Source organism: Pipistrellus kuhlii, unplaced genomic scaffold (assembly GCF_014108245.1).
Source record: "Pipistrellus kuhlii isolate mPipKuh1 unplaced genomic scaffold, mPipKuh1.p scaffold_m20_p_1, whole genome shotgun sequence".
NCBI lineage: Eukaryota > Metazoa > Chordata > Mammalia > Chiroptera > Vespertilionidae > Pipistrellus > Pipistrellus kuhlii.
The window spans coordinates 178,365,831-178,375,550 of record NW_023425404.1 but is presented as its reverse complement, the minus strand read 5'-3'; the positions used below and the strand labels follow the sequence as shown (position 1 = coordinate 178,375,550).

General features: G+C 51.3%; 1 protein-coding gene across 5 annotated transcripts in view; it reads left to right on the top strand.

The window, feature by feature from the left end:
* The first annotated feature begins 4,751 nt into the window (after window positions 1-4,751).
* TBC1D1 (TBC1 domain family member 1) overlaps window positions 4,752-9,720 on the top strand; it is a 213,163-nt gene continuing 208,194 nt past the window's right edge. Inside the window, exon 1 of one of the 5 annotated variants that reach the window (XM_036418670.2) lies at window positions 4,752-5,243. The gene's annotated coding sequence lies outside the window, so the exon portion shown is untranslated. The remainder of the gene's footprint in view (window positions 5,244-9,720) is intronic. The other 4 variants (XM_036418686.2, XM_036418680.2, XM_036418695.2 and 1 more) reach the window with 4 other exon arrangements.

The window sequence follows — 9,720 nt, the reverse complement described above, 5'->3', positions numbered from 1 at the left end:
TCCATGCCCGTGCATGAATTTCGTACACCAGGTGATTAGTAATAAATAATTTTATTAAAGGTCTCTTTTTTCACATTAGCCAAAAACTTTTCATTCTAGATGCGCCGATACTTCTTTTTTTAAAAAAATATATTTTATTGATTTTTTACAGAGAGGAAGGGAGAGAGATAGAGAGCTAGAAACATCAGTGAGAGAGAAACATTGACCAGCTGCCTCTTGCACACCCCCTACCGGGGATATGCCCGCAACCAATGTACATGCCCCCAACCAGAATCGAACCTGGGACTTTTCAGTCCGCAGACTGACGCTCCACCACTGAGCCAAACCGGCTTCTTCTTTTAATTTTTAAAAAGTCAAGTGGCCTCTGCTTTCTTTCAGCCTCAAGGCTTCTCACTTGGTTGAATGACATCATGGATCAGTTTTCCAGAGCTCTGCAGCCGTCTTCTAGTTGATGTTCATGATCCTGGCCTTTGGCAACGACCAGTTCATTCTGCTGCAGTGACGAAGTTGGGAAAGCATCTACAGGGGAAACCCCAGGAGAATGATCCATGGCAGGGTTCAGGAGGAGAAGGCGGTGCAGAGGTTGTCCACCCAAGGAAATGGTAGCAGCCAGGATGGGAAACCCTCCTTACCTGGGGCTCCACTCCCTGAGCCAAGGGGTTAGGAACTGGTGTCAGCTGGATGCCCGTGTGCTCCTGGGTCACACTAGTCATCAGAACCAGGAGCCTGAAGCCGGGTCACAGCAGTTTTCGGCCCCCATTCCCTACTCACTTTCATTATTGGAGACTTAAAGAACTACCCACAGAACGCCTTCGTGGGCCTGCCTCCAGCGAGCTTGGTGTCGCCCCAGCCTCTGGCATGGCCGTGTACCGTGTCCCAACTCTGCTGGGAGTCACCCTCCTGCAGAACAAGGGGAAGGCGATACTTCCTTCCTGCTGCAAAGGCGCCTGCGGGTGAGAGCTGGGTGGTTAGCGCTTCCTGTCCACTCTGCACTGGGACCACACGGTGTCCTCTCCTGGTTCGACACCCTTCACCCTGCCATCCGCCCCAAAGTCCCCTTTCTTCCAGAGCTGCTGGAACTGAGTGCACTTGAGGCTGGTGGGACTACTTCTATTCCAAACCACTGAGCTGCAACTTGCTAGTTTTCAGTGGTGGAGGGCAAGAATGTCTTCCCCCTCCACTGCCTAGGCCTGCCTCTACCCCCACCCCTCCCACTTCCTTCTGTTACGAGCTGATTAGGCCCCCATCTGACTGCCTGCCTGTACCCAATCTTTTCTGACTCCTGGAACTGGAGACCAGGGTGGCGTGGGAGTGAGGGAGTAAGTGAAGAAAAGAAAAAGGAAGGGAGTGGCAGAATGGTAAGTGGTTCTTGTCAAAATGTTCTGTTAGCAGAGGCCAGCCTTGGCCTGACCCCCCCTCCCAGAGGCAGGGCTAGCGGGCAGGGTTGATAGATAATAGTTTCAAACACCATCTGCCAGGTCATGTATACAAGGCGGTTTAGGGATGTCCATGAAATGGGTGACAGTGCGCCTGTCTGGACATCCTAGCACCGCAGGTAGGAGTGCTCAGCAGGCTGCTGCAGGGAGGGGATGGGAACTGTAGGCTGCCTTGGAGACAAAGATGTGAAATAATTATGATGTGACCCTCGTGACAATATGGCTTAACTGGTTTACCTGGTCTTGTAACCTAACAAAGAACAATTTCCATAACCCAATGAATGTTCCAATCATCAAAATGTCCATGTCTGTATATACTCCTCACCTCTTTTTAGGGAGGATTTGAGGCTAAGTACACAAATAACTGTGCTCAGTAACAAAGAATGAGCTAAGTGCTACAAGAGGGCTACCCAGTGGCCAGAGAGAAAGTGTGTTAGAAGGAGCTTTGGCCTTTACTGGTCCCACCACCTACCAGCTTGTGGCCTCCAGGCGGCATTAACCTCTTAGTTTCCTCTCTAGCCAAGTGGACTTAATTCACTGCTGCTCTGCAGAGTTTGTGAGGCTTAGAGACAATAAATGTAAAGTACTTACCACAATGTCCCAAATAGATGGGCCTTCATGAACAACAGCTACTACTACTACTGGAGTTTTTTATTTTATTTTATTTATTTTATTTTATTTTAATATATTTTATTGATATTTTACAGAGAGGATGGGAGAGAGATAGAGAGCTAGGAACGTCGATGAGAGAGAAATATCGACCAGCTGCCTCTTGCACACCCCCTGCCGGGATGTGCCTGCAACCAAGGTACATGCCCTTGACCGGAATCAAACCTGGGACCTTTCAGTCCGCAGGCCGATGCTCTACCACTGAGCTAAACCTGTTTTGGCAAGTTTTTATTTTATTTTTTTTAAAATGCCTGACTTGCACTGACTTGTTTGGCTCAGTGGAGTCCCAGGTTTGATTCCGGTCAAGGGTATGTACCTTGGTTGCGGGCACATCCCCAAGTGGGGGATGTGCAGAAGGCAGTTTATGGATGTTTTTCTCTCATTGATGTTTCTAACTTTCTCTTCCTTTCCCTTCGTGTAAAAAACCAATAAAATATTAAAAATATATATCTGACTTCTAAAAACTTTATTGATTTTGAGAGAGAGGAAAGGAGAGGGATAGATAGAAACATGGATGAGAGAGGAACATCATCAACCCGCTGCCTCCTGCATGCCCCCTGATGGTGACAGAGCATGCAACCCGGGCAAGTGGAAACGGTGACCTCTTGGTTCCTGGGTTGATGCTCAACTGCTGAGCAACACCAGCTTGGCCACTACTAGAGTTTTAAAACAAGCCGTGATGAGACTTCCATGTGCCATTTACACATACCTTCCTGGGTGTGAGCATCCACAGGAGTGGGATCAGGGAATCCTAATCCCAACGGCTCCGAGAGTCTGGCTCAGCTTCTGGGAACATTCTCTTCAGGAGTCAGGGGGAGGAGGGGACACCTTGAACCCCTACATGCCTCCTTTGCCAGGGTGACCATCGCTGCTGCCAAAGTGAGGCCCACTTTCCATTCGCTTTCCCATTTCATCCTCATGATGGTCCAATGGAGTGAGTACAGTAAGAGAATGGCAGCCCGGCAGCTAGGCTAGGCCACGCCAGTGGTGGAGTTGGGATTTGGGTTCAAGTCCAAGCTCTCTGGCACTGCCCTGGAGTGGGCCTCCAGCTGCACCAAAGTAGGGTCTGCCTCCTGGGATTCTCCACCGCGGCCAGTCCCCTCACCTCGACCTCCCTCTTCTCGCGCCCCCTCACTCATCTTAGTGTTGAGCTCTGTACTCTACCTTCTTCAAATCCTACATCCTTCTCCTTCCTCCTGGGAGGGCGCTTTCTGAGCCCTCTCACAGGTGTCCGGTGTCTCCTTACAAGACTTCCCCAAACCGGAGCCACGGGTAGGCACATTGCCTCTGTGTGTGTGTGTGTGTGTGTGTGTGTGTGTGTGTGAGCGATGAAGACAGAGGGAGGTGTAGAGAGCCTTTTGAGAAAGCACATAACATTCTTTTTTTTTTTCTTTTAAATATATTTTATTGATATTTTACAGAGAGGAAGGGAGAGAGATAGAGAGCTAGAAACGTCGATGAGAGAGAAACATCAACCAGCTGCCTCTTGCACACCCCCCCCCCCCCAACGGGGATGTGCCCGCAACCAATGTACATGCCCTTGACCAGAATCGAACCTGGGACCTTTCAGTCCACAGACCGACGCTCTACCACTGAGCCAAACCGGTTTTGGCACATTCTTTAAATTGTCAGCTGAGCCCCAGGTATTGGCAGAGTACCTTTGTCCAGGTGTCAGCAGAGGCTGGTCTAGATATATAAATAGAGATGCTAGAGCCTAGTTAAGTATGCAAATAAGCCCCTTTGATCCTATAAATAAACATGCTGCTGTGGCTTGGGGTGTCGCCTGCTGCCTCTCCATCAGAGAGATGGCACCCACCTAGCACTTGATGAATCTATTTCTGCCTCTTGTCTCTTTCTTTCTCTAATTTCTTAATCCCCAACTCCTCCACTCAGGAACCTGTTTTCCGTGATGGACACGGGGGGGGGGGAGAGAGAGAGAGAGAGAGAGAGAGAGGAGAGAGAGAGAGAGAGAGAGAGAGAGGGAGGAGGGAGGGAGGAGGGAGGAGGGAGGAGGAGAGGAGAGAGAGAGAGAGAGAGAGAGAGAGAGAGAGGAGAGAGAGAGAGAGAGAGAGGAGGCACCCAATCTAGTCCATGCACCACCCTCAGTTATTGGGAAAGGGCTCGCTGGTGTTCCCTAGGGGAGAGCACTTCAGCCTCAGCCCCTTCGCCGAGTCCCTGCTGTTCCTGCCTTGCCTGCCGGGGGCCCCATAGGATGTCTTGGCTTCACCCCACTCCCTGCCACCCTCCAACCCTGGGGCAGGAAGAGGCGATGGGATGGGAGAGCCGGGGGCCGGCTGCTCCCGGGTGCTGTGCTGTGCCGTTGGCGCCCGGTCCCTTTCGGAGGGAGCAGGCCAGAGTGCAGACGAGGCCAGGCTCCCGCGGGCCCGGAGCGCGGGCGGCAGTGCCACCTGCTGAGGGCCCCGCGGCCGCGGCCACCGCTATAACAGGCCGCCGGGACCGCGTGTGCGGCGCACATCCCGCCACCGGGGCCTCCGTCCCGCGGGCTCCGCGCCCTGGGGCCGCAGGAGAACCGCAGGCCGGGACCCCGCGCTGGGATGGCGCCCCGACACCCTTCCCCGGGCCAGGGCTGGAGCCCCCAGGCGGGCGGGCGGCCGAGGATGCAGCGCCCGGAGGACCCGGGGCGGGCGGGCGGGGCGGGAGGCCGCGGGGACCCGCACTGCAGCAGCCGCGGTCCGCATGGGGCTCCCGGTCCCCGCCGCGCCGCTCCGGCGGCCACACGGCCCGCGGGGAGGAGGGCCCCGCGTCCCCCTCTAGGTCCCCAGGGACCGAGCCGGGAGATCCCCGCTCCTGCCCTCCCCTCGCCTCCCCCGCGCTCGCCCGGCCCGGGAGGAGGAAACGCGAGCCGCGCGCAGACACCACCTCCGCCTCCTCCTCCTCCTCCTCCTCCTCCTCCTCCTCCTCCTCCTGCTCAGCCGCCGCCGCCGAGCCTGTTGCTGCTGCCGCCGCCAGACCCGCGGGATCCCCGGCCCGGGGAAGAGGCGGGAGCCGAGCCCAAGGCCCCCTCCCAGCCCTTGCGGCTGGAAGCAAGCTGCCAGGGGGGCGCGATGGACGCCCCGCCCGCCCGGGCCGCCCCCCAGCGGCCCCCCAGCACCTGAGCGCCCCGCGCCCGCAGCACAGGTAGGCGCCTTCCCCGCCTCGTCCGAGCCCCGCGGCTGCTTCCCCCCGGGGCATCCCGGCCGCACCCCGGCCCCAGCACCCCCCCCCCCCCCCCCCCCCCCCCCGCTCCCGGGCCCCCGGGATTCGGGCAGCCCAGGGGCGCTTCTGAGGTCCAGGAAACCCGGGGCTCTCGGGGGAGGAAGTTCATTGCCGCCTCCTTGCGCCCCCCTCCTTGGACCAAAGCGAAACCTTCTGGTTCTTTAAGGACCTGGGAGCCCGGAGAGCCTCCCTCCGCCTTCCTCCCCAGCCCGGCTCTGAGGTCCTCGCGTCGCCCTCCGTCCCCTCCCGCCAAATCTCTCTTTCTGGCTAACGTGTTTGGGAGGCGACCAGCTTGGGGGATGGACGTTAGAGGGATCCCGTGCCACCCTCGAAAAGTTCAGGGCATTTCGCTGCAGTAACTTTGGCAGCGGCACCGGTGCACCGCTCGACATTTCTTTCTATGGGCACATCCTGTGCCCGTCATTTCGAAACCCTGCTTAATTGTTTGTAGCCGTCCCCTGATTGGTCTGTGATTATGGGGATCCCCCCCCCCCCCGCCCCAAACTTGGAGGCACGTTGTTGTTTTTACTTAAAAGAAAGAGGAGTCGTTTTTCTTTGGAATCCACCTAGAGGCGGCTCTCCCCGTTGTAAGTTTATGGATATAGTTTATTCTCTGCAAGTCGCTTAGGAAGGGAGAAAAAAATGAAAGTGATAACTGTTCCTTCCACTAAACAGTTTTTACAGTGGCCCACATGAGTGGACAGGTATTCACTTCCTGTAGATCTCACGCCTCCTTTTGGATCACTTAATTGATTAATATAATCAGAAAGAGTATTTAAATATGACCTGGTTTATACGGGTCACACCCAAGAAACTCAGCTCTCTCTGCTCCAGCTCTGCAAACCCACACTTCTAAACTTTCTGCACTGTATGTACTGAAGACGAGCTGCAGCGGCCCTGATAAAAAGCCCCCTTTAGGAAAGCAGAAATTCATTCTCTTCCCCAGATTCCAGATGGGATGGGGTGGAGGTGGAGAATGGCCACCTGGGGTTTTGTTGTGTGTGGAGAGCCTGCTCCGTGTGGGAGGGGTTGAGTGGAAGAATGAATGGGCGCTGTCTCAGGAGGCTGGGAATCCACTTCTCAGGACTCTGATGTTTCTGAACAATTCCTCTTCTGTCTCTCCCCAGGGTTAGGGAGCCCTGGGGCAGGTGAGTCCTGGAGTTGAGCTGGCTATATATGATAGAGAGCTAGAAACATCGACCAGCTTACCCTCCCACCAGGGATGTGCCCACGACCAATGTACATGCCCTTGACGGAACTGAACCTGGGACCTTTCAGTCTGCGGACCGACACTCTATCCACTGAGCCAAACCGGTTTCTGCGATCTGGCTTGTCTTGTTGGGAGGAGCTCCTCCCTGGGGACCTTGAAGACATCCAGGAATAAGGACATAGTATGAAAAAGTTTGTCAACAGAAAGGGTTGACAACTATTGTAAACAGGTGTTTTACATCTTTTGGAAATGGAATGTATCACAGTCTCAAATCTTTTTCTAATCAAGATATAGGGAAATAAGAACCCCAGAAGTGCTTTCTTGGCAGATTTATCTACAAGTAACTACTGACAAAACCAGCTACTGGATAGAGAGCATAGCTGTGAGTTAAAGGATGGGATGTTGAGGGGACATTTTCTTTTTAAAAAAAGTCTTTTTATTGCCAAAACCGGTTTGGCTCAGTGATAGAGCGTCGGTCTGCGGGCTGAAAGGTCCCGGGTTCGATTCCGGTCAGGGGCATATACGTTGGTTGCGGGCACATCCCCGGTGGGGGGTGTGCAAGAGACAGCTGGTCGACGTTTCTAGCTCTCTATCTCTCTCCTTTCCTCTCTGTAAAAAAAATCAATAAAATACATTAAAAAAAAAAAAAAAAGGGATGGAATGTTGAGGGGACATTTTCTTTTTTAAAAAAGTCTTTTTTTTTTGCCGAAACCGGTTTGGCTCAGTGATGGGTGTTGGTCTGCAGACTGAAAGGTCCCAGGTTCGATTCCGGTCAAGGGCATGTATGTTGGTTGTGGGCACATCCCCGGTAGGGGGTGTGCAAGAGGCAGCTGGTCGATGTTTCTCTCTCATCGACGTTTCTAGCTCTCTATCTCTCTCCCTTCCTCTCTGTAAAAAAATCAATAAAATATATTTTTTTAAAAAAGTCTTTTTATTGATTTTATTTATTTATTTATTTATTTATTTATTTATTTATTTTTAGAGAGGGGGGTGGGGTGGGGAATGGTGAGGGAGAGAGGTAGAAGCATTCAATGTGAGAGTGAAGTATCAATTGGCTGCCTCCTGCATGCCCCCTACTGGGGGTTGAGTCCACAATCCATGAATGTGCCCTGACTGGGAATTGAACTGGCAACCCTTCCAATCAGGTGATAATGAAAATAAATGCCTTTATATGGGTTTGTCTAGCTGTTTGCAAACCAGTAAAATTCATTGATTTTATAAATTATTAATTTTAAAATTTTTGCAAATAGGACTGTGACATAGCCTACCATTAGCTTTCCCACAGAGCACTCTGGGGATTTTCCCTTTCACTACGATAACATTTCTGGTTGGGTGCCATCACGTCAGTGCTGCCCTCTTATCCATTATGACATTGTTTGTCATAGTACCAGGGGGTAGGAGAAAGAAGGGCAACTCCGAAGAAACATAGCTTGCCCCTTCTCCCTTGTTACCCAGCTATTGACAATCTCTGTCTCCTAGTTCCTAGAAAATAGCCTTTGCCTGGCCAGTGTGGCTCAGTGGTTGAGCTTTGACTATGAACCAGGAGGTCATGGTTCGATTCTGGTCAGGGTCCATGCTTGATCCCCACTGGAGGGTGTGCAAGAGGCAGCTGATCAATGATTCTCTCTCATCACTGATGTTTGTCTGTCTCTTCTCTCTCTCCCTTCCTCTCTGAAATCAACAAAAAGATATATATTTAAGTTCACACACACACACACACACACACACACACACACAGCCTTTACCAGAAGGACTGCAGTGGCAATCAGATGTACCCCCATGGGGAGCCAGGTGTGGGTAATCAGTTCCTTTCATGCCCAGATCTTCTTGGATGTACCCCTGGGAAACAGCCCGGAGTGCTGTTCTCAGCAGCATGGAGCTTCCCTATTTCCCATTCACGCCGACATCTCGATTTTGGCGCCTAGAGTAGGGCTGCATGCTTGAGAGGGTTTTGTTTTTGAATATGTCTTAATTGTATGTCACAAAGTGATAACTCCCTCAAACATATTTTACTCCCTTCATAGCATTTCTCTGAAGGTCCCTAGTTTCCGCTCTTCGGATTCCTCAGACCCAATATGTGTATCAGCTCATTTGGGGGCTTCTGTCTGCTGGTGGGCGGGTGCCTTGGCATGATTTGCTTTGCCCTTTTCCTTACCTTCTCAAGTTTATGGCTGTGCTAGTTCCAGAGTGTGATATGTTTCTCAGGCCTTCTCTTTTCTTGATCATTAAAAAGCCGGAGAAGCAGAATCTGGTCATTAAACATAACCCCGAGTCCGCTGAGCACAGTGTAGGTGATGGCACAGGGGTACCTTACAGTGGCCTTTGCTGACTATTATCTTCCGTTCTTCTTTCCCAACCCCACATACTGTTAAAAAAAATATTCTTAAACCAGACTCCTCACAAAAGACAGGAAAGTTTCCATTTTCAAGATTTTGACATTTTCAAGCCGAGATTTCCATTGGATGGATTCTTAGATGTGAGAGCAGTGTGTCCCTTTTCAGGTTTCAGATGTTCAGCAAAAGATGAGTCACATTTGGGCCACGTGAAGCAATCTTTGCCCTTGGCCTTCTGTGCGGAAGGCAGGGAGCATGCTCAGCGCCGGCTGAGAGGCATTCAGGCTGGGGTGTGCCTGTTTCCTTGTGACAAGCAGCAGCTCCTTTTCTCTTAAAAAAAGAATATACTTGTCTAACAACACATCATTTATGATCAGTGATCCTACCCTGCCAAAATAAGTAAGCATTATGGGTTCATTGTCACACTTAATTCATCTATGTGAAGTTCTTAGAACAGTGCCTGAGACCTAGTAACACTTAAATATTACTTATTGCTATTATTTATTTGTTTACTTTATATTTTTAGAGTATAACTTCGTCATTAGTTTTAGATTACTGAGGCCAAGAAAGATTTGGGTAGAAAAACAACCCAGCTAATCCACTAGAAAGAGGAATTTTAGAGTTATTCCCTTCTAGGTAGAAATATTCTTCTACCTCAAAGAATAGAAAATTGGGCATAAGACAGGTCTGGATTCAAATCCTGCCTTCACCATTTACTGGCCAGGGGACCCTTCGGTAACATGGGAGTGATAAAACATGCTTCTCAGAGTTGTAAGACTACATATATGTAATATCCAAGAATAGGCAATTAGTCAATCTAGCAAAGTAGTTAAGCCCAAGTACAAACTCTGCCCAA